Source organism: Callionymus lyra, chromosome 19 (assembly GCF_982586985.1).
Source record: "Callionymus lyra chromosome 19, fCalLyr1.hap1.1, whole genome shotgun sequence".
Classification (NCBI taxonomy): domain Eukaryota; kingdom Metazoa; phylum Chordata; class Actinopteri; order Syngnathiformes; family Callionymidae; genus Callionymus; species Callionymus lyra.
The window spans coordinates 5358725-5365123 of NC_141836.1; positions in this window are offsets into that span (position 1 = coordinate 5358725).

Consider the following 6399-nt stretch of genomic DNA (forward strand, 5'->3'; position numbering starts at 1 on the left):
GTTGAAAAGCCTCTAACACTGACCTCCCCACAGATTGATTGTACCGAGTGTCGGCTCATCGGCAGCATGTGGACGTGGGGGAGGGGAGACTCCAACTTTTCACAGTTACACGAGGTTTTTTTAAGTGTTTGTTTTTTTTTGCAGAAGCAGATTGGTTGAGTCACGACTGACGGTTCCTCCTCTTCCTCTCGAGACGATGATGTGGAAGGAGCTGATGATATCTTCAGAGATCAGAGCTACAGTAGTGGCTGATGTGCGACCCCTCCTCCACTCACCAGCACCAACAATCAATCAATCCACTGTGTTCTGCTGCGTCTCTGCTGCGTCTCTGCACATCACGACGCCCCAGAAACTCATAAGCGCAGCTGCAGGAACCGTCGAGTGGACCTGCCGGTTTGGTGAGATCCAAAAAAAGATAGAGCCTCCATTTATTGGACTCCGCTGGAAAATGCAATTTAGCTTCATGAGTTTTTCACACAACACCAGCGTTTGTCCTTTGATGAACGCGCTGGAAGTTAAAAGTTCAAACTCGGATACTTACTCAAAACATGAACTTTTCTACAAGACGCTTTTGTTCCTGCAGGCTTTTCTGAGACTCCTGTGTTTGTCTCGGTGGTGTCGTGACCTTTTAAGTATATATTTTATTGAGTATTGTTTGGATTGTTTAAGCGCTTTGTGACCCTGGTCTGGAAATGCCCAAAAAATATGACTTACTTACTTACACTTATACATTTACAATTAATTCTGACACAATACTTCAGTTTAAGTATCAGTAGTTATGATTTGATCAAATATTAATATATTTATAAATATTAGTGTCAATGATACTTTTTTTTAATATCAAATACGAATAAGGGAAACTTTTATTGCTGTTGTTGTAAAACACAATACACAGATTTGTTGTGGTGGCTTTACAGAATGTAAAAAAAAACATTTAAAAGAGATTAATTAAATATAATACAATACACTAAAATCAATTAAGAGACATTCCCCCCCAAAAAATAAAAAAAATATTTCCAGTTCACAGCAGACAACAGAAGGTAAAAGTTTAATTTAAAACGAAATCAAGAACAAAGTTCAAACAAAAGAACAAAGATCAAGGAATAACGCAGAGAAAAGGATACAAAGATTACCATAGAATAGAATGCATCATACTTTTAGATAGATAAATAAACTTTATTGATCCCTCTGGAGGTTTTCTTCGGTAAATCGTTTTTCCAGCACAAGAACAAGAACAAAGTGCAATGAAAAAGAAAGACGACACAATCTAAGTCTAAAGATAAAGAACAAAGATCAGAGAAAAATAATAAAGACAAAGGATAAAAAGATTAACATGGAATAGAATCATAATTTCGTTCCAAACTCACAATTGAACAATCTAATAACACTAGGAATGAATAAGTCCCTGAGTCTGTTAGTGTTGCATCATGGGAGGAGCATTCCATCTGCTTCTCTGTTCACTGATGACAGTGTTCAGAGGATGATGATCCATGATTGACAGTAGTTTTCCAAGTAGTTTTACTGCATTTAATCATCACATGTTAATTAAACATCATTCATGTCACGGACAGAAAGATTTCTACAACTTTTTTTTGTTTTTTTTCAATTGTCCTGTTCAGATATTTGTGAATGTAATTTAACTAAATAAAACGCCACATTTTTGTTATAAGTAGAAGTAAAAACTTGTACTAAACAAGGCACAAATCAATAATAGTGATCGATTTAGCATTAAAAAAAAAAGTTTACAAGTAAAATTAAAGAAGTTTTCTCACAGCTGTCCGTCCTCAATAAATAACAGCAAGAAATGAGCATCAGAAGAAAAATCAAAGAGATTTAAAAAGGCATTAAAACCCAAGAAAAAAGTTAATTTCCATCAGTTAATCGTCCTTCTGTCTCTTCATGTCGACTCTTTAACGACTTGATGCGTCTTTAAACACAAACATGCGCCGCCGCAGCAAATAAAGCTGATTTTCAAAGCAGTCTGGGTTAGTTTTTGGGGTGTTTTCTGTCAGACAAACAAGCCTGTTGATCAATGGCACCACATGTTCACCCCCCCATCACAGAGTATCAATCCAGGGCGTCATGAATCAGTCGCGATGCTTCTTTAATGCTCTCACAGCACTCGCTCCTCAAACATCTTTCTAATCCTCGCCTCTGTTGACTCTCCACTGACGGCGTTAAGTCGGTGTTTGACTCGACGGGTGTTTGTCGTCTGGAGAGTCGACTCCTCAGCGACCGACCACACAGTCCTGCTGTTGTGTCGGAAACTGTGTCAACGAAACATCCCTGTGGATATAAATGTCGACCGTATTGATGATCGATAAAGATCAGATTCCGCTTCAGTGGTCGTCATGGAGACGGAATAACTGACTAGTACTTGTTTGAGCAGTTGTTTACCAGGTGTTGTATCGTGAATGTTATCGACGATATGATACATTGCGATACATTAGAAACGAGGATATATTTTTTGTGGTATTGCAAAAGTACTTACATTAGATTAGATCAACTTTATTGATCTTTCGGGAAATTGTTTTTCCAGTAACGTATAGTTATATATATATATATATATATATATATAGTTGTATAGTATATAGTATATATAGTATAGTTAGATAGTTTCATAAAACAAGAACAAAGTGCAATAAAAACAAAGTGCAAGATGACACAATCTAAAGATAAAGATAAAGAACATAACACATACAAAGATTAACATAGAATGTCATCTTTTGCCCCCAAACTCACAATTATACAATCTATTAACAGGAATGAATACCTAAGTCTGTTAGTGTTGCATCATGGGAGGAGCATTCATGCTCCATCTGCTTCTGCTTCTACTTGACTCTGAAACTTTAAAAGCTGCTGGAGTCGACTGTATCCTCCTGTCCTCAGTCGTCACCAGGATCTCATGGGGTTTTGCGTAGATCCTGTAGCTGCGAAGAACATAATAAATGCTGCCATCTAGTTTCCAGAGGTTGAATAGCGACACAAAAATGAAAAATCACTGTTAATATTTGTCTGGTAATTGTAAATAAAAATGTTGAAAAAAATAGGAAAATACAAATATATTGCAACACAATAATGATAAAAACATAAATAATATTTGAAATATTTACTCTATATATAATTGCAATATTTATTAATAATAATAATAAGTATTTGCATGTTACACTTACTTACACTGACTAAATAATAATATATACTATTATATACCATAAATAACTGTGATATAAAATAAAATGTTATTTAAAAAAAGAAAAATATGATTTTTGAATTGAATTTTAACTGACACTTAATTAAAATATAAACCATACTGAACTATGATGTAAAATCATTTCAAAGGAAAAAAAAAAGTAAATACTTTGATGTTAAATGTTGAGAGTAGAATCTACCTGCTCCGGAGGTTGAGGTCGTTTGGTGTCCGGGGGCCGCTCCTGAAGTCATTCTATGACTCAGTAGTGGCCTCTGCCATCTTCAACGGTGTGGTCTGCTGGGGGAGCAGCATGACAGCAAAGGATAGGGCTAAACTGGACAGCCTTATTAAGAAGGCCAGTTACGTCCTAGGGCGCCCCCTGGATCCTGTGGAGGAGGTGACTGGAGGGAGGATGCGGAGCAAGCTGGGCTCCATGAGGAGGAACTTGTCTCACCCTCTCCAGCACACACTGAGGGCATTGAGGAGCTCCATCAGTGATAGGATGCTCCATCCCAGGTGTGTGAGGGAGAGGTACCGCAGGTCTTTCCTCCCTGCTGCCATCAGACTCCACAACAAAAACACACCTAGATAACTATTTAACTGCACCTCTTGTTATTTATGTAAATATGATTGTGTAAATATTATATAGCGCAGATTTATCTTTTATTCCATTTAGATTTTATTTCTCGTTTTTATTTCTGGGTGTTTTTATTTCTCGTGCTGCTGTTAAACCGAATTTCCCCTCGCGGGACTAATAAAGGTTTTCTGATTCTGATTCTGATTCTGATACAATATCGTGAAAAAAAAACATTGCGAAATATCTGTGTATCCATATTGTTTCCCAGTTGTTACGCGTTATATTTGAATTAAAATGTTAAGAGAAGAAATGGTTTTAAAGACCGGTCACCTTGACCCTGATACAAGGGATACCACAAACACATTTGTTTTCAACATTTTTATTTGTTCAGGCTTTTCCTTGATTTTCTGGAACTCCTGTGTTGTTCTCAGTGTTATCTTGACCTTTAAAGTATATAATGTATACTTTTTACGTATTGTTTTGATTGTTTAAGCGACTTTGTGACCCTGGTCTGGAAAGATGTTTACAAATAACCTTTAGTTACTCACTTACGTTTGTTTTCGGGTCACCTTTACCCTGAGACAACACAAGGGATAACACAAACACATTTGTTTTCGGGCCTTGACCCCGAGATAACACAAGGGTTAGAAATAATTTAATTTAATTAGATTTTTTTTTTACACATATATATATTCTAGATTCTATTAAATTATATATTAAAAACAATTAAATTAAAACATTTTAACATTTAAAGTGTAGAATTCAAAGGAAGAAATGGTTTTAAAGACACATTGAAAGTAGTTTTTTTGTGTCACATGATGAAGATATAGACATTAAAAAGTATTAGTTGTCGATCAACTGATCCTGCAGAGAAACTCCATCTTTTTTCTGTGACTCATGGAGTTAAAAACAAAGATTTCCATTCAACCGACTCCTGGTCTCCTCTGGTCGCACGAGCTATTGGTCTCACTGCTCCGTGTTATGATAGGACTCGAGTCAATACTGGACTCTGACTCGCCCCCGAAGAGTCGAACTGCAGATGTCTTGAGTGCGGCAGGAAGTAACATTCCCCGTCAGAAATGACCGGAGGGCGTTTGGATTCCTCCCTTCGCTCATTTCTCTTCACTGCTTCCCCGCAGACCCGAGCTATGATCCGCATTATTGCTGACAGCAGGCCTCCTGTCAGGCCCTCCTCCCCCAGCGCTCGCTCGCACACACTCCCATTGTCCCGGGACCACATGATGGCCGAAGAAGGGTCTCATATCTCCGAGATGGATCACGACTTGTGTCGACGCTCGCGGCCCCTTCGGGCTCCTCGATGTGCTCCGAAATGTTGTCGGAGCGAAGAGCTTCACACATGTCCGAACACGCAGATGTTTGCTTTGTCTGTTTCTTCAGTAAATGTAAATGAGGAGGTTTTGAATAACAACAGGAGGAGGTTCTGTCTGCTGGTCTCATGGCTGTTTAACATATATACATATATATACATATATACATTTTTACAAATATACAGGCTTTTATTTCATTTCACATTAAAGTCACAATATTAGAAATACATTCAAGTAAAAGTCATTCAGTGTCATTTAATGATTGAGTTTAACAGCAATTTAAACCATAATCTGTATCTTGAAAGGTTTGCCTTTTTCTAACCCTTGTGTTATCTCAGGGTCAAGGAGAACGACCTCCACCCCTGCATACATACTTATGAAAGCCAGGGAGGTCGTTCACCTTGACCCTGAGATAACACAAGGGATACCACAAACACATTTGTTTTCGGGCCTTTGGGTCGCCTTGATCCATAGACAGCACAAGGGACACCAAAAACACATTTGTTTTTGGGCTGTTGGGTCACCTTGACCCTGAGACAACATAAGGGATACAACAGACACATTTGTTTTCGGGTCACCTTGACCCTGAATTAAGACAAGGGATACCACAAACACATTTATATTCGGGCCTTCGGGTCACCTTAACCCTGATACAACACAAGGAATACCAGAAACACATTTGATTTCGGGTCACCTTGACCCTGAGACAACACAAGGGATACCACAAACACATTTTTTTAGGGCCTTCGGGTCACCTTGACCCTGATACAACACAAGGGATACCACAGATACATTTGTTTTCAGGTCACCTCAACCCTGAGACAAAACAAAGGGATACCTCAAACACATTTGATTTCGGGCTGTTGAGTCACCTGACCCATAGAGAACACAAGGGATACCATAAACACATTTTCTTTCGGGCCTTTGGGCCACCTTGACCCTGAGATAACACAACGGTTAGAAATAATTAAAATAAATAAGATTTTTTTTTACACATTATATTCTTGTTCCAATAAATAAAAAATACATTTTCTCAAGATTTTTTAACTCGTAGGTTTTTTTAATTCAATATAAAAATGGTGTCGCCAGACATTACCATATTATATATTTTTAGTTAAATTATTAAAAATATATATAAAACTAATATAAAAAACACATTTAATTTAATTTTTCAATTAAAACGAAATAAAACTTTCAATTTTGTAATCATTAAATTAAATAATATAAATTAAAAAAAATGTAATGCATAAAATAACAACAATTCAAATTAAAAAGGTTCAACATTTAAAATGTTATATGGCACT